This window comes from Falco naumanni, chromosome 1 (assembly GCF_017639655.2).
Source record: "Falco naumanni isolate bFalNau1 chromosome 1, bFalNau1.pat, whole genome shotgun sequence".
NCBI lineage: Eukaryota > Metazoa > Chordata > Aves > Falconiformes > Falconidae > Falco > Falco naumanni.
In genome coordinates, this window is record NC_054054.1 from 105,855,899 (window position 1) to 105,873,715 (window position 17,817).

Here is a 17,817-nt window from a genome sequence, read left to right on the forward strand (position 1 = left end):
ATGTTGTTTCCTACTAATTCCAGATCCTTGAATTTACCTACTGCCACCCATCAAAGACTGTTATGTCCTTAACATGTTTTATGTTCACAGTGATGGGGAGGGGGATCTTGCATTCATTCTTTGTAAACATAATTGCTTTTGGTAGAACAACTGGGTCTAATGAAACAAACCAATTTATTTTGGCTTTTGTTGTGTTTTTAATTATGGGCAATTCTCTCTGCTGTGTGAAGCTGGGTGCAGAGTTACCTGGCTGCAGCACCCTGTTTGCATACCCACTCAGCTCGTAGCAATTGAATTGCTCAAGTTTTATGCTGAATTTGACTAGTTTTAAAGCCGTCATTTAAGTATGGTGTTTTAATTGTAGGGTAGAAAAGATAGGCTGACTTTCAGCGAGGCTTAATATTTCTCATTGTCAGGTACATGTGATTAGGCTCTTAGGAGTCAACTTGGAATGAGAGCTGAAAGCAATACTCTGCAGTAAGAGTATACAAGGAGTAATATATATTAAATATATTTTGGGGTTGGTGGTCACTAGTTGAGTTTGACTGAAATGTATCTTCTTTTCTCCAGGCTTTCAGTTTTCTCTTTATTGTGGTTGACTTCTGTATGATTTTGTGTTGCTTTGTTTTTTGTTTTTGGTTTTTGTTTGTGGGGTTTTTTTTATTGTGTAATTTTCACTTGTTATGCAACTTTGTACCATGGTTTGTTGCTTGTAACAACTTAGATTATAAACTCTTCAATCAGGCTAGAGTGTGATTTCTCTTGAATTGCCAGTGCTATATATAGAAGGGTTATTAAAACTTCTGCTTTAGACTTTGAACCACCTTTTGCATGGCGGAAGGGTGTAAGCAGATTTTCATGCAGTCATCTGCTGTGATGTTCTTACAGCTGTGTGCTTGCCTGTGACTCACCTGGACCTGCGTTGGAGGCAGGCTTTAGAGCTAGACAGGCTGTGTGTCTGACCCAGTACTGCAGCTTTGTGTCCTCATGTCTAGCCAGCTAAAATGCTGTCCTCATCTAGTGTGTGTTGGTTTCACTGTAATACATGTAGGAAAATTTGTGTTTAATTAGGTTTAGGCTACCTTCCCATCCCTTATAGAAAGAGTGCATTTTCATATATACATAGGATATCTCAGAGTGTCTCTTCTCCAAAGCCTGAGGGACAGAGAGGTTTCTTACCCAAAGGTAAGAAATTAGAAAGTATGCTGAACCAAGTACTTGGTGCTTAATAAAACTCTTTGCAGGCAGAAGGATAATGTGAGGTGCAGATAATTGTGCGCATGTGTCCCTTTTTTGGACACAACTGCGTGTGAACTGCTGCTGACCAGGGAAAGAGGATCTAATGGTATGGGATATTAAAAACCGAGGGAACTCAGTACTTTTCCTTAGTGTGAGCTCTGACTACAAGCACAGCATGGCTTTAAATTACCTGAATATTGCTAGCAGCCTGGTGTGGGCTAAATACTTGAGTATTGATCTAGCTTCTCAGGGAAGTGTTGCGGTCAATGGTACGGTAAGGTCTGTGCTGCTGCATTGACACTGCTATTTATCTGCCTGCGCTTTGTCATCTGTACTTAAAATGTATTCATGTGGTGCAAATGTTTCTCCAGCCCTCTCCTGATTGCCTGCTTCCATCGTGAAACCCCAGCCCGCCTCCTGCTCCCCAAAGTAATTCCAGTCATTAGTCTTGATAGTGCCTATCTGTCTCTCCCCATATCAAGCTTGTCTTCCTCTGCTTCCCAGGGACTGTCATTACAAGAAGCCAGAAATTAGTACTTTGAACCTCTACCAGCTGTCATTTAGGGAGCATGGAATGCTTTGCAGGGATGAATAAGTGTAATCTCTGTTTCACGGGTGGGGAGAATCGCATCGCTGCTGAATTGATGTCAGAAACTGAACTCATCTGCATGCCAGGTCTTCTAGCCACCTGATGGTATGTCCCTCCAAAGCTGATTATTCAGTCTTCAAAGAACATTGCAAGGTTGAAAAAAGTTTTCTTTAGGGGAACAAGAGTATGACTGTCAGATCAAGAATTCAAATTTAGTGTTAGTTGCTTCCTTCTCTCTCAGCCAGTTCCCTCAGAACTGAGAGATGGCTTATCCTAACCTCTGAAAATCCTTTTTGGCTTTTTTAATTTATGTTCCCGTAAGGGACTTTCTTTAAAAAGAATTGTTGCTTTCTGAGACACTGATTATTCTTCTCAGTGTCTGTAAAATCTACAATTTTTTCATGTTAATTGCTCTTGAGGTTCTCACTTTACTCAGAAATATTAATTAGGCTTCTTTCACTAATGCCCTCTGGCTTCTCTGCCACAGTCTTGGAATAGGAACTTCCACATTGTATTTAAGCGGAGAATAAAACATTGATTTAACATAAGCTCTTTTTATGCTGCCATCTTCTTATTTGTATTCGGAAGATTGGGGGATATGCTGATAAGAATATACTTAAGCTACAAGGTATACTTTAGTATACTTTGAATGGTCTAGACTGATGTTAGGTGAGATTTTAAACAGGGAAATTTAAAATGCTGTTTTCTGGGAGTAGCTTGTTGCATAGGAACCCCTGCTGCAGACAGTTCCTTTGGGTGTTTTATATTCTTTATATACACATGGAAAACTTCAAATTGCAGTGTCACAAGTGGCATCATTGAATCAATGCCACTTACCATGTGCATGAGCTTATATTGGTTTGGCTTGCTCGCCAAATGAGTCAGAAACAATAATATTGCAGCCTGTGGAAGTCCAGACTGAAACTGATGTGACACCACTTTTTGTTGATGTTAAAATACCTTGCTTAGAAAGCAGTTGCCACTGGCATCAGGGAATGACTTCCATGTTTCATTCACCCAGCCACTTGGAGTCATTGGAATCACACAGATTAATAATTTCTCCAGTGCTGTGTTTAAGGACATGCTCCGCAAGGTTGGTAAGTTTTCTTCCATGAGAATGTTGGTGCTTCTGAGGACTTTGCCTGAGCCACAGTTATTTGGAAAACTACTGAGTGGCAGCGTTCCCAGGAAGGGAGGGTTGGTTGGTGAACAGCAAGTTAGTGCTCTGCTCTAGTTTGGTGTTAAAATAATCACGACTGGGCTGGAACCGCAACTGGTACTGATGCTCTGTTGCAGTGAGGAATCCCTCTTCTGTAGGATTGCCTTTGAATTTGTTTTATACATATCTTAAAATGGAGCTTTTATTCATCTCATGGAATAGATTTCTTTATAGATACTTGGGTTTGATAATGTGGAGATCAAACAGGCCCATGGTTTCCTGAACAGGCTTTAAAAATTGCAAGTTCACCATTAAAAGAAGGGAAATGTTTCTCAGTTTCGATTTACAAAATAACTTTTTTTCCTGAATCCTTGAGCCTCTTCCTATATATGCCCTGTGTTCTGGGCTAGCAGCAGACGGATAAGATGTCAAGCTTGATAGATTGTTGGAGCTGTTTTTTGGTAGCTAAACAATAATGAAACTGTTGTATGCTTGCAGGGAAACACTGCTCTCTGTGTGTGGACTTTGTCCTGCAGAAAGTTTCAATTGTTCCAAAAAAGGGCGATTTCTAAAATGCAGCTTCTGTGGCTAGTCGCACAGCTGTCTAAATTACTGGCTGTCTTGAGGCCATTATACAAGCATTACAAAATACTTTGGAAACAGTTTATTTTTCAGATTCCAAATAAAGTGTCGATTTCAAAGTCCCTTTTGACTATATAATCAAAAAAAGCAGAAATTGAAACTAGTGTTTATATAGAGACTGATTTATGCTGTCAGAGCTCAGAACACAGGTTTCTTCCAGTCAGAGGCTGATAGTCGCATTAATTCGTACCTTATGTTTCTGGGATTGAGAGGCTTATCAGTTGTTGCATGTAATCATGTATTTACTTGCTGGCATAGTCAAATCTCATCTGTCATTGTGCATCTTTTTGTGCAAAGGGCTCTTGGGTAAGAGGAGTAAGATCTTGTCTCTGGTATAGAAGAGAAGTGAGAGGGAGTTGATGTAGGTATTTAGTAAAAATAAAACCTCAAACCTCAGCCTTCTTTTCAACAAACTTCTTGGTTTTTCCATTCCTGTTGTTATTTATACTTCTTGCTTCTTATTTGCTTCTCTGCCATGAAGACAAATCACAGACAGAGATTTTGCAATGGAAGTAATGAAACCAAGAATGTCTTTCTGTGTGAAGTAAGAAATTCCTGAAAAGAACGGAAATATGTTGTTCAGCTTGTTGCTGGAGCTTCAGGAGTGAATTACAATGCCTACAAAATGTGCATAGAGAATGCAGCTGGAATGCAAAGCACCAGTAAATTACTACTTGTATATAGCAAAATAATGCACTTAAAAACAAAGTACTTGCAGCATTTCTTTTTATCTGCTGATGTCTGCCTTCAGAGACATCTTACATCTGCAAATAGCTTTATCTGATCGTCGTGAATGGGGCTGATACCATCTCTGAACTCTTCCATGGGTGAAAACCTATTTAAAGATTTTCAGAATGTCTATTTTAGAGATAATATTTAATACAGTTTTAGTTCCTTCACCTTTTGTTGTGCGAAATGCCATTTTATCACATTTTCAAACAATGTGTTCAACTGCATATAATGAAGTATTTTCATACAACAGAATGTAGGCCAAACCCAAGCCTAATTAATGAAAGGCTTTACTTTGTCTAAGTTAAGTAAGATGATCATTCTTGGAAGGAGTCCTGTCTCTTTGTCGGTGTTTTCCAAATGGTGTTCTGCTAAAAACTGAAGTAACTTGGTAAGAGATTGTTATGGAGGCCTAAGTTTATTTTTGTTTTTTACTTCTGAATGTGGCTCTTAATAATAGGAGCTACGGATTTCATTGTTCTGCTTGGAATAGCAGATGCAAGCTTGAAATTAAATCTGTAATGCGCGGTAGTGTTTCCTAAAAATTCCCCTAATAAAAGCAAATGTGAAGAAAACAATGTAAACTATTACTGTCTACTGTATACTTGACTGATCAGCTTTAATCCTTGGTTATGGAGGAAGCAGTCTAAAAATATTTTTGGAACCTTCAGAACTTTTATTTAAAAGGGAATTTTTACAACATTCACAACAGATTTAAAATCTAAAAATCCTAGATGTTTTTCTAAACAGCAATTTGATAGTGTGCTGCCTCCTTCAGACGTTTTTCTTGTCTCAAGTACCAAGAATGTCTGTCTGGTTTTTTGGTGGGTTGTTTTTTCTTTTTGACAAGGCCCCATTTGGCAGTGAAACTTTTATTTTTAAGTTAAAATGCCCCATTAAGTAAAAACAAACTTTTTTGAGCAATATTTTATTCTGCATGCTGTAGAGTTCAAACCAAAAAAACCCCAACAACAAAAAACCCTCCAAAAAACTGGACTTGCATTGTCTTTTGCACTTACATGAAGTGTAAAGTTGGCCTCAAAATTGTCATCTTGTCCCTTTTTTTTATTTAATATTTGTGTGTGTTGTTCCAATGTTAAATTGTTAGGATGCTTTGCAAAAGTGCAAGGGACTTGTTCACTACAAGCATTTCTTCCCAGAAATGCCTTACTACTGTGAGCTGTGATAGTTCTCTGAAAGTATTTAATTCTATTATGAATACAGTACTGCTTTGAAGAAAAGAAAAATTAGCTTGTGTTCCCTGATGAGGTATGACCTGTATTTTACATATGGAAAACTGAGGCACAGAGGATTGAAGTGGCCCAGATGCACAGCGCCTCCGTAACAGAGCTAGAAAATGAAACAAAAAATCCTCAGCCCCAATTGTCCCATATTATTTATCCCATCACTAATCTGAAAGTAATTACCCAATGGAATTTGCTGAACTTTAGGTGTTTTGTTTTTTTTTTAAATAGGAATAACTGGTATGTGATTTTGTATGTGTAGTCAGAAATGGAGCAGTTTCTGCTGAACTATTGAACTGAGAAAAGTAGAACTCAAAACAGAAGAAAGTTCATGTTGATGTTATCAGGTTAGTGTTGGAAAAGATTGTGTCGCAGGGAGCAGCTTAGCAGCAGAAGTCCTAGTCTGCTTGTGCTGAAATGTCAGATAAGTTGTTATTTATTTGGGATCTGAGAATAGAAGTGAAGATGTTTTGAGGCTTTATTTAAAAAAAAAAATGTGTTTTTTGTTGTTAAAGGGCTGTGTGAAAGTACATGATGCATAGTATCTGTTCCCAACTTCCATGATGGTCGGTATGTTTTTTTTTTCCTGAATGCCTCACCACCAGGATTTAGTCTAATACAAAATCTTGTCTGTCATTTTACAAAGCAAACAAACGCAGAATGGAAAGAGAGGTGCTCTTCCCGGTTACAGAGAAGCAAAATGAAAATGTGGTGATGCCTGTGTACTGCAAAGGTTGAGGAAAAAAACCCCAAGGCAAGCTAAAAACCCAAAATGAAATAGATTTATTGGTTTATAAACCCCACTGATTTCTGGAGCACTGACTCATAATGTCTGAATGCTTGGGCTTGCCAAAAGCTGTGAACTGAAATGTGACCCTCGTCTGCTTGTCGGCTTGGGCCATATACGGGAAACTTCCTCCTCATGGCAAAGGTAGGGAACCCAGAAGATGCAGGTCCTTAAAGGCTGTTTGAAGCTTTCAATACTTAGTATCCTCTCAGCCTTCTTTTTTAAATAAATTTTGTACAAGTTGGATGCAAGAATGATTCAATGCAATCCTGACTTTCTGCTTGGATCAACACTTATAAATTGCAGCAGTTTCAGGTGAACTGTGCCTTTGCTGCTGCTGTTGGCCCTTCACACAGGTGCTTAAAATGTTTGACAGTTTTAATGATCTGCCATACTATATGTATACAGATATGGCAATAAAGGAAAATTAGCTTTTTTGGGGTCATGGCTTTAGTTCGAAATATTTACTTGTATTATTTGTACTGATGATGTAGCTCAGCTCCTGTGCGAGCTCTTGCAGAATTTCAGGGATGTTGCCCTTCAACTTGGTAGCCAAAAATATGGGGAAAAGCCCAGATTTTGGTCTGCATTGGATTGGGTTTCCTAGTCGTTACTGTTCTGCAGAGATTGAGGTTGGCAGAAGAGAGGCATGGCAACTGAACAAGGGCAAGTGGTAAAGAAACCAATTTAGAATCTTTGAAACAAACACTGTAGATGGTTGGAAATGGGATTTTTCACAACATCTCTCCTGGGAATGCTGTAAGGAGTTCATGCTAGTCCTGCTGATACACTGGATGGTAAGGCTTGACCTTTCCCTCAGTTTTCAGGCTCTTAACCAGGGCTGCATGTAAGCAATGTTGAATTTCAAACGCTTCAGTGCTAAATGGAGATTAGCACAAAAATAATAGTTAATATTTATGGATATGCTTTAAGAGTGCAACTTCAAAGTCGCTCTCTGTTTCACCCGTACTAAGTTACTTCAAATGAGGGTGGGGTATTTTTCCTTGTCTGCAGTTGAGGTGACTAAGCCATAAATAAACTGACCATTTTCTATTGTGATACCTTTTGCCTCAGTAACATTTTAGTGTTCAGGTTTGTTGCTTTTCAGTGCTGTGTTCAACATCCTGGACCTTTCCTTAACTGCTGACAAATTCCTAAGTATTTCTGCAGTCTGGGGGGACAGAGCTTTCCACACTGTGTGTGTGACGTATGTGCTGGTCTTTGTACATGTCTACTGAAGGAAATAATATGCAGTTGCATTTTATTCTATTTCAGCACCTAGTTTGGATTTGAATTCAGATTAATTTGGAATAGGCATAGCTACAAAATGAGTCTGCAGTGTTTGTACTTGTTATGATGTGCCTTGATTATATACATTCAGATCTTTTTCAGTCTAGCCAAATAAAAATGATCTTTTTTTTCAGGCTACAGTTAAATAGGTTAAAGGTTCCCTACGAGCCTGCAGAGATCTTTGTTGTGTGCAATTCTACTGCACGTGCACTTTTCCACATGCATAAATTCCATGGGGTTTAGGTTGTTTTTTCTACCAACAGCTGCTGAAATAAGGGGTGGGGTGGGGGGAAGAGTAGTCTTTGTGTATAAGGAATTTTGGGGCTGTCTTATGATTTTTTTTGGGGAAAGGGATTTAGAAGTTTACTGTTTAAAAATAACACTGAAGCTTGCCATGAAAAGTAATTTACAGGATTTCCAACTGGTGGTATAGCTTATCAGCAAACACCCTCGATTCTGGGTGTCTGAGAGACAGCGATAGCATGAAGTCTTTAGAGCATTAGTGCTAAATTCAACCCCAATTTCAGACAAACTTAATGTAATTCTGACTGATACTGTACCACCTCCAACCCAAGCTCAGCTGTTGGATGAGTAACGCTGCAAGACTTAAGGCTGTGTTTATAACTGTCTCTATTTTGGGAACAGCTGCTTTAGAGTGCTTTATCTCTCTGAATCCTTGCACACCAGGTGGGATAGCGGGTTTCTGTGTACATTGCTGCAATTTGTAGTGAGATGCCTCCTGTTTTCTGTGTCCCTCCCCTGCCTCTGTAAATTGGGGATAAGGTTTTTATAAGTTTCAGGAGCTCTGTCTGGGATAATGACTCTTTCTCCTCTGTTCCACTGTCCCCATATGCTTGTGCATCATTCCAAAGATGAACTGTTGATGAATATGTAATTTATCCAGTTGGAGAGAAACCTCCAGGCACAATGAGACAAGATGTGCAGCTGTCATCATAGGCCTCCTGGGCCAGAGATTTCAACGGAAATAGCTTCATCTCTTTTTATCTGAAGTGGGAACTGTAGCAATATGATGAAAATACAAACTGACATGCTTTCTCTTCCCCTTTTTTCTCCAGCTCCCTGCATTCCCCCCATTAAGGAGAACAGTATCATTAAAACCATCCAACAGTGGATACCTTCTTCCATGGTGAAAGCTGTTCCCTTGATGTCCCTGGTTAAATTGTGGAACTGCTCCTGCTTGTTTGTAATATCTGAGTGCTGAAGTCGTTTAGTTCACAGCAGTCTTTTGCAGCACAGCAGAAACTTAATTTGAGCAACTTCCTGTTCTGAGCAATGTAAAATTTGCTAAGCAAGTGAGGTATTTGTAGCGTTATCAGGAGGAAGATCCCCTGAAAAGCTGATATTCTGCCTGTGGAGACCATTTCTGGCTGTCAGGTGGGCACAGATGCAGCTAACCTCCCCCAGCTATTGCCGTGTGGCTGTCGTGGAAGAGTATGGTCTAGGTGGCATTTGAGATAGTCTGGAGAGTATGGAGCAATGACCTCCCTTGAACAGAGCTGGTTAAGGAAGCGACACAGTTATTTAAACGTTCAGGTTTTCATTTAGCAATTTATTGCTACATATTGCAATTACAATTTTAGCAGCTACCTGCTGCTTGGAAAAAAAGCAACAGCAGCTGACCGAAACTAAATACAAGCAGGACTTATGGAGGTGTGAACGAACAGAGAAAAAAAATCAGAGCTCAAGCCAGCGTTAACCTTCTTCCCTGTAATGAAAAGCACTGATTGAAATGGTAGGTGATAGCCTAGATTCCTGGACTGCTCATTGCTCACGTTTTGACAGAGCTTCTAGTTTCACTGCCACTTTTGTGTGTGGGACAGGATAAACACACAGGTACACCTACTCAGGGTGCTAGCAGGGTGGGAATGGTAATAAAACGGAGTACTCTGGAATCTTACTTCTCCAGGGCTCGTTCTTCTCTTTCTGACTTGGTTCATGCTATATATTATAGCTGACTTAATTTTGTCTTGCTGATGAATACCATATGAGTGTGAAAGAGCGCACTGGCTTTTTTAATAGCTTTTCAGCATAGCAGGAGAGTGAAAGGGAGATAGTCTATTGGAAGTCACAGCACGTTACTTGGGAAGAGGTATGGGACTAAGGAATTAAGATAGACTGGGCAAGAGAAATAATTTTCTAAAACTAGTTACATGATTTCATTAATCACGTTGTTTTGTGTTAATTTGGTGAAAGAATGTCAGTGCCTTGCAAAGGAGAAAGGCTGTTGTTGAATTTTCATCTTGGCAGATGTCTAGAGACCTAATTACAGTTAACAGCAAGAAGAACTTTTTATCTAAATATTTTTCAATATATAAAGTGCAATTTTGGATCGTAATAAGCAGTTTATATTGAAATAATACACACCCCAGGAACCCAATTCCTTTTAAAGCAAGACAGGATTTCTAAGCTTCTCATGTTAAAATTGGGAAAAATTGTTTGGTTTTACTTGTGCTACAATGGAGAGAGAAAGTGGGCGAGCGCTGTTTGCGATTCGGGTGCAAGGATGGGAGTCAAGTGAGAGGATGTCTGTTTCTGCCTTTGGAATTAGCTTCCTGTGTAATGTTTTGTAAATCACACAGCTTTCTAAAACTATTTTCTCAGTTTTAAAATGAAAATTGCAGTTCTCTAGTTTTGAAGAGGTGCTTGAAGCTTAGATCCTTTGTGCTTGTTAACAGTATTGGTGAGATTTGCTGATGAGTAAAGGCACTTTCACTGAAGATCTAGCTGTTAAATCTTCTAACAAACAACATCAGCAAGCCTTGCTGAGAGCAAGCTTGCAATTTACTTGTAACAGAGCATGCTGGTAAACACTGATAAAGCTGCAGAACGCTCTTAGAATACCCACTGTATTTTTTTTTTCATGTATTTGAGAACTTCTTTCATTTTCCTCTCATTTAATCAAATTTTCTAAAGGCTTACCTTGCAAATAATTTACTCCAATGTAACCCGGGTTCTAGCAGTATAAAAGGATCTTTGACTGCATGACTGTTTCGTCTGTACCATGTAACTAGGAAGTTACTTTTGGTACTTCTCTCGGATTCAGCAATAATTTAAGGTGATAGCATTTCAGTGAAGTTGTGTGTGGCTGGCTGTGCTGAACTACTGTGGCCCCATTCCAGCTTTTTCCTGTGCTGCTTTGCACCCTGCCCCTGCGGGCCACGCTGTTTACTTTCTGCTCTGTGGTAAATGGATGTCACTTCCTTGATTAAAATGCTGGTGCGCCGCCAAATTCTCTTCCTTTGGGCTCGCACGCTTGGAGAAGCAGCGCACCTAGCAAGCGCACGCACTGCTGAATCCAGTTGTGTGCCACCACTCCTTGATCTGGCTCCTGGCTGGATGTGTTGGGATGTGCTGTCTCCTGCCTCCCGGGGCACCTGGCATTGACACGTAGAGGCTTTTGAAGGCATCTCCGAGGTGGAGAAGCAGAGATGCAGCTGTGCCATGCTGTATTAAAGAGGGTCTGAAGATGGATTACCAGGAGGCGCAAGCTGAACTACCAGCTGTGTGCTGTCCCCAGCCGACGGGGAAGGTCTAGACGGCGTACGGGCACGGGGTGCCAGAGTCACTGGCTCTGCTCGGGGAAAGCAGCCCAAGGGTGTGAGCATGCAGGTGCTGCACAAGTGCAGCTGCTTGCCCTCACGTGCCTGACGGCGTAGGCACGCTTGGATACGCAGAAGCCTGACCAAGACGCCACAAAAACTTACCTGGACACTTGGTTGGGTGCAGATTGACCCAAATATTCTGTCCTCTGCCTTCGTAGCTGGCCAGTTTCTCACCTGTAAAGCTTTAGACTGACATCAAAGTTGCTGATCAGACTGGTGAGCAATCATATATTTCTCTTTGTAAAGATTATTGGTATTGCATACTGAAATGATCAGAGATGTGAAATGTCTCCAGACATTTTGAAGGCACAGAACAAAATGGAAAAATGTCTCCTTCCTCCAAAACAAAATTTCTTGTCTCTTCTCCCTGAATACTCATGTCTCTAGCTGTGATACAATGCTGATATTCATTTGCTTCTTTTCTCAAGATGTGCACGCTGTCACATTGGGCACATGTGAACTAGTACCTCTATTCAAACCACATTTTTTTTTCTTTCCCTAGGTAAAAATTGTATGTGCTCCATCCAGTTGTGTATAGCAAATTACATCTGCATGCTTTGTGATGGATAGCCAGGGCTGGTCCCCGCTTTTCCTTTTCTCATGCTTTGTACTGGTTAAGACACCAACTCTGCAAATGCTGTGTTTGCACAGGCAGCTTGCCTCCTTCCCTTGTGCCTCCTGCGAATGGCTAATTTTCTGACTTTTCCACCTGTCCCAACATATGATTGTTCCCCTTTATTGTAATTCAGGTCTGTATGTCTGTGAAGCAGGCTGATAAACGTAAAATTTATGCATAAATGTCATTTGAGCAGATTATTCTATAGCTCTGTTATCAAGTAAATACTGATTTTTGACCGAGGAAGGTCTGAATTAACTTTTTAAGTGGTAGGTTATTAGTGAAACTAATTTTAGCAAGGCATTTCTTATCAGTGCGTGTTTACTGAAAAAAGTAAATTGTAACAATGAGCAGCTGTACAAATGCTATTAATGAGGCACCAAGTTGGTTAACTCATTAAATACTTTAACGATTTCAAAACGGCATTCATGAAAGTGGGATCTGATTGATTTTGCATGGGATACAGCATGGATTAATAATATAAAAATAGTAATTTTAGATGAGCTTTAGTAAGACATAGCTATTTTAAGCCACACTGCCCTTTTCTGGCTTCCTGAATAGATTTTAGTGATCTTCAAGCTACTTGAAATGAAACTTCTGATTTTTTAAATAGCATTAATCCCAGTCCTGGTGTGTTGCCTTGGAAGTTGTGTCGTACCAGTGAATGTGGTTTTGCTGTTGTGGAGGCCACACAACGGATAACAGGTTGGATATACATTGTTGTATAGCATCTCTACTTGAAGCACACAGGCCCTACTGGATTCTGCAGTTTGGCAGTTATCTGGTGTTGGGCAAAGGGTGGGGGGAAGGCGGAGAGAGAAGAGTGGGGCAGTGCAGTAGTCTGGAAACTGCTGAGAAACAGGAGAAGGCAGTTAGGGATCATAGCGGGATTCCGAAAGGTGGTAAGATTGTAGTCTAGGAGGATGGCCTCTTGCTGAATAAGATAGGAGAAGGAGCTTAATGGTTCAAGGAGCTAATAGAGAAGCAGCTCACCATGGTGAACTGTCTTCCTCTAAATGAGGAAGCGTGAGAGCAGCTGATAGAGCTAATGACCAAATGGTATTGTAGGAAAGTATGCCATAGCAAAGCTGCTGTTTGTCTTGCATCTCCCTCCCTTTTCAGCACTCTGTTCCACCTGCAGTAGCCTTGAGGGTCATCAGCCCTGGTGTTCCAGTGGTTGAAGGCCTCTCCGGAGGAGGAGGGAGTACTTGTTGCTGTGGCTTCTCCTTGTGTGGGAGCAAGCTCAGCTGATCATGGGAGCTCGTTCCTTTTGATCCCTTGTCTCAGTGGTGCTACTGCATTCTAGCCTCCAAATTCCTGAGCAGTCACGAAAAGAAGCCAGACACAGTCATCGAGAGCTTTATTGTACAGAGCAGAAAGCTCAGTGATTCTGAGAGATGTTCCTTTTGCTTGTTCTAACCCTTCATTGTTTGCACCCTTAGGAAAATTAAAGGGAAATTTTATATTCAAACATAAACCACAGTTTTCCCATACAGCCAAAGCCTACCCTTTGATAAAATCCACAAAGCATGTGTAATAAATCCTGCATGTAGACAATGATCTCTGACACTCTGGCTAGCAAGGTTATGGCATGAATAAGTGCATATATATTGAGAATCTGAGTTCAAACACTTTTTTAAAATGAAGATGGGAAGTACAAAAATCCAGGCTTGCATTATGAATACTATCTTCAACAGTGTATGGGAGGAAAACTTTGACATCACTGGTATTTCCTCTGGAATTAAATCATGCTTGCAAATTTATACAAAACTCATGGTGATTGTACAGAATATGTTAATGAACAGGTGGTAAAATGAATTTCACTCTTCTGTTTAAAATTGGTGATGAGAGTCATGGCATTCACAGCTTCATACTGGAGAAAAAAAAAAAAGCAGTCCAGCAGAGCATGATAGAGTGCTAGCACTGTCTTGCTCGCAGACCAGGGCAAGCAACTCCTTGACTTGTCCAACATTTATTGGATTTCTTTTGAGTTTTCCTTAGAGACTCAAGAAAGAAGATAAAATGATCACCTTGCCCAAAACCAAGCCCAGTGTGATGATTGCCGTGTGGGTGGATGTATTTTTCACTCTGGGACAGACTGATTGATCCTGCACCTCCACCCTTGCTGAAGCTCTTTCTCCCTTTGCTCTTGCAGATGCTCCAAGCACAACATGCAGTTACAATTTGGGGTGGGTAGTTTTTGGCTGGCAGAAGTCATCTGTTGAGTGCCTGCCACAGAGCTTTCAGTTTCCCCAAAATAAGCTTGTGTAGTTAAAAATTACCATCTGTGGCTCCTGTGGGTCAGTATGAGCACCCTGTCCAAGAATAATGAAGAACAGTAATGCCTGTAATGTTCATCATGCCAGTAATTCAACATCTTTTATTCAAGAAGTGGCTTGAGAATTCCTGAAATCTCTGGTGTCATTAACTTTTCCAAACTGACATGTTCATACTAGGTTACTGTAAGTATTTACCAAGCCCTGGAGCACAGCAAAGTAGTAGCTCTTTCTGCTGGTAATATTTTTTTGGCTGGGCATTTATTTGTCACTTCAGCGTAATTGTGGAGCTCCTTGTATGCAAAACAGCCATTCATCTGCAAAGGATTGTCAGGCTTTGCACAGGGCAGTGCTTTCTAGTTACGATGCTCAAACTCTGCTGCATCTGTAACAAGAACCCGTCAGTCAAAGCATCGCTTACAGGAATTACCAGTTTCTGAATGGTCCTGACCACATATCTCTGAATGAGTAACAAAATAAATAAGGGAATGGTTAGGCTGTAGCAAACATTGTAGAGATACCTGGGAAAGTGTCATCCTGAAATTTCACTGTGACGTTCTGCTTGCCGCTACCAGTCCTGTCCTACTGTAGTGCTTATTTCTTCAGGTCTAAAGCTGATCCTTGTACAGAGCAAGGAAAAGCCCCTCTTGAAGCGCCTGCTGAATCCTACCCGCATTGCTGCTTCTCTTAGTGCAGCTGTAGGCAGACACAGAAACATTTCAACATCTTAAGCCTTGGCCATAGCTGCTTGGTGGTACAGCTGCCAGTTAGCAAAGCTTTGCCTTACTGGTGGCAGCATCTGAAGTTCCCATGTAGTATCCGCTGTGTGTTCCAGGTAACCAACTGTGTAATTCTTGCTTTTCAGCCATTGGTCTTCTGGGAATTTGGCAATGGCAGATACCAACAAAATTAGTTGGGGCGATGTTGACTGAGGCGCAGAGCGTGATGGCCGCTGTACGGGCAGAGGTGGAAAAATTTGCAAGCTCCTTTTCTTGCACTTGGAGCAGCCTAAGCTGCCCCTGGGGCAGGCTGTGGCACTGCCTGGGGCTGTCCCCGCCACCTTGAGAGCTGACCAGGAATCTCTTGGTGTGCCTGGAGGAGAGTCCCGCTTGCTGTAAGAGCTGCTGGTGGAACAAAAGTGCCGGCTCACAGCATGAAGTACGTGCTCAGCAGGAACCCTGAAATGCTGATGGTGAAGCCAGGGCTGCCTGTTTCTGCGTGGCTATCGACAGCAGCACCAAGTGGTTTTCAGTGAAGCACCTTTGCCAGTGTAAATGCTGCATGTAGGCAAGGCCAAACTTAAACTTACATGTAAAGGTTCTTAAGCAATTAAAGCCTGACATACACTGGCACAGGCTGAAGGTAGTGTGCCTGAGTTGTATGAATGGCTGTCATGTTTCTGTGTGCTCCTTTCTCTTAAAGATGGGAGACACCTTTGGAAAAATGGTACAGATCAGAGGAGGGTCCTGGTTGTTAGTTTGTGGATGTTTCCTTTCCATGCTCTTGCAGTTGAGCAGGATTAAGCTGCTTCTAAAGCAACATCTGAGCCTTTTGTCAACCTCTTCATTTCCTGGCAATTACACAAAACTACAACTCCAGCTGAATGCTGAGTTCTGTCTTATTTTATCCTGGTTTGTACACTCCCTTGTGTTTTAATTCCCAACATTTGACATGTTGCAATGTTCCAGAGTGAATTAGTGGGCTGTCCTTTTTTAGGAAAACAAAGTTTTTAGGGCAGGCAGTAGCATTTGTGTATTCTGTTATCGTGGGTGGCCCTCAGTTTGCAGGGTCCTTGAAACAGGAAGGGAACTTAACTATGGATGCAGTTTGCCACTGCTGCGGAGGTTGTGATACTTGTTTGACTGTGCAGCTTTCATGTTGTTGAGATTTGCAAATCCTAGGAGCAAATTAAACCTCCAAACAGCATAGTTTGAAACAGAAATTCAGTATTTTTGCAGTAGAAAGGATGGGTTTATTTCTGAGCGGGACTAATAGTTTGAAGATTAATGTGCAGGAAAAGAGTCATTGTTTCTTTTATGTATGATACCTTAAACTATGTGTTTTGGTCGCAGTGCAGAGCTAATACAAATGGTTGGCGTGTTATTTCTGTTCATGGAACGCTTCTCTCCATGTATTTATTAAGATCTAGCTGCCAGTCTCAGTGCAATTCACACTACAGCATTGTGCACATCAGTTACACTAAGAATTGTTTATCATGTCATTAATCTGTAGATTTTCACTTAAACATTAAAATCTGCTGAGCCTGCAGGGCAGGGTTCATTGGTAAGCTCACCATTGTGAATTTTGAAAGGCATATGTCCACTGCAGTGACAGCATAACTTTGACAAGCCAAATTCAGCTAGATTTTGAAAGGATTAAAGATGCTACTAAAGCTACAGATACTGGAACAGCACCAAAGTGCAAAACCTTCCCAATTTAAGTACATCAACCCAAAAGACTTAACACAGTTTGTTGTTTGTTTTTTTTTTTTAAATAAAAATTAACAGAACAGTATGTTGGCATATTATACCTAATAACCTTTAGGGCTCATACCAGCCCCTTCCCTTGGGAATCTGGCGTTTTACAGTGCCAGTACTTACTGAGGTGACAGAAATGAATTGGCAGTTTAGCTGATAGATGTTTTATTTCCACAAGTTTATAAAATTGAGCAGTTTGCTGAACACCATCAGTGATGGACCTGGTTTTTAAGATGTAAAAGAAACATAGTCTAGGAATACAGTGTGACTGCAGAAATGCAGAGGAGGCAATTTGTATTCTGTTTACCAGTAAGTGATGACACATGGTGTATGCTCGAGAAACCGAATGCCCAGATGAATTCAGATTTCTTTGTAAACTCCAAAAAGCAAGATTATAGCAGTGTATTTCTGGAATACTGCTGCATGGGTGGTCTTAGAAGACTCTAAAACTGTTCATTTTGCACTGGACTGTTAGGATTTTAGGTAAGTGTATGTTTATATATAATTATTTGCCTCACAAGAAAAATAAACAAGTAACATGTGTCTCAGATGCAATTGTTTTCCCAAGTAAGTTACTGGAAATTAGTATTTGATTATTTTTTGCCTGATGTTACTGACATTTACTCGCTGTGGGATGATTTAGCCTTGTAATGCTGCAAATTCAGTTGAGAACTGGCATATATTAAATCAGTGGCTCCACTGTCCTTGCCTTTTATTCTATCTTTTTGGATTTGTACCTGTAAATCTGTAGAGGTATTGAGAATAAAATTGAAGAATAGCCATCTATGAGCTTGCTGCTGATTTTATTTAAATAATGTATGAGGCATAATTTGAGTTCTGTTTGCTTTTCCTGATGCACAAAAAAAAAAAAAAAAAGTCATTGTATTACAGCTTACATGGAATAGAGACAGCCTGTTCCAGCAAACTTGATTGTGGAGTCTCATACAGCCAGCTGGAACATAACATTTGTCTTACCTTCTCCGTAATCTCTTAACTCTAAGAAATTCCAGTAATAACTGTCCTGAACTTTCTTTGTTCTGTCTCACCAAAGGCATTACTGTGCTGGACTGGGTGTGTGGTTTTTGCATATGCTTGTAAGTTAGAGGAAAGATGAAAACTTACAAGCACGCGGTTAAAAATGAATGG

The 17,817-nt window shown here is 40.6% G+C and overlaps 1 protein-coding gene across 7 annotated transcripts in view; it reads left to right on the forward strand.

Annotated features, from left to right (window-relative positions):
• Window positions 1–17,817, forward strand: part of RFFL (ring finger and FYVE like domain containing E3 ubiquitin protein ligase) — a 33,032-nt gene that overhangs the window by 2,538 nt on the left and 12,677 nt on the right. The window contains exon 1 of one of the 7 annotated variants that reach the window (XM_040614719.1): window positions 8,101–11,518. The exons of the other annotated variants lie outside the window; for them this stretch is intronic. The gene's annotated coding sequence lies outside the window, so the exon portion shown is untranslated. Of the gene's footprint in view, window positions 1–8,100; window positions 11,519–17,817 lie in introns of those variants that run through there. 7 annotated transcript variants of the gene reach the window in all.